Below are 404 nucleotides of genomic sequence, written 5' to 3'. Positions count from 1 at the left end.
CTGTTTTAACAGCAATCATATACTAATAATGTGCCGCAATATCATATTATTAATGTATTATTAAATGTAAAGCTGTTGATATTAACTTTTTCTGTTTTTCATACTATTATTTAAAGCAGCTATTATCTAAATTATATATTATATTTTATATATTATATTTTATATACACACGTGCGCGCGCGCGCATACGCACACACATATCGCTAAAAATCTATTACTGCTTGTAATTTTTTGATAGCAAATAATTTTATATCTTAGGTTTATATCTCTTTTATATAATTTCAGTGAATATATCGATCTGGAGTAAAATCGATTAAAAAAGAGATAGATAAAGAAGTTTATTCTACCATGAGATAAAGTATTGAGATAATGAAAAATATAAGATATATCGCGTAAAATATTAT

At 24.3% G+C, this 404-nt stretch overlaps 1 protein-coding gene across 1 annotated transcript in view; it reads right to left on the bottom strand.

Annotated features, from left to right (window-relative positions):
• The window catches only part of LOC108686785 (TBC1 domain family member 24), a 28,347-nt gene that overhangs the window by 10,553 nt on the left and 17,390 nt on the right, over window positions 1-404 (bottom strand). The gene's annotated exons all lie outside the window — the stretch shown is intronic.

Source organism: Atta colombica, unplaced genomic scaffold (assembly GCF_001594045.1).
Source record: "Atta colombica isolate Treedump-2 unplaced genomic scaffold, Acol1.0 scaffold189, whole genome shotgun sequence".
NCBI lineage: Eukaryota > Metazoa > Arthropoda > Insecta > Hymenoptera > Formicidae > Atta > Atta colombica.
The sequence above is the reverse complement of the archived record's forward strand: the minus strand, read 5'-3'. Positions and strand labels throughout refer to the sequence as shown.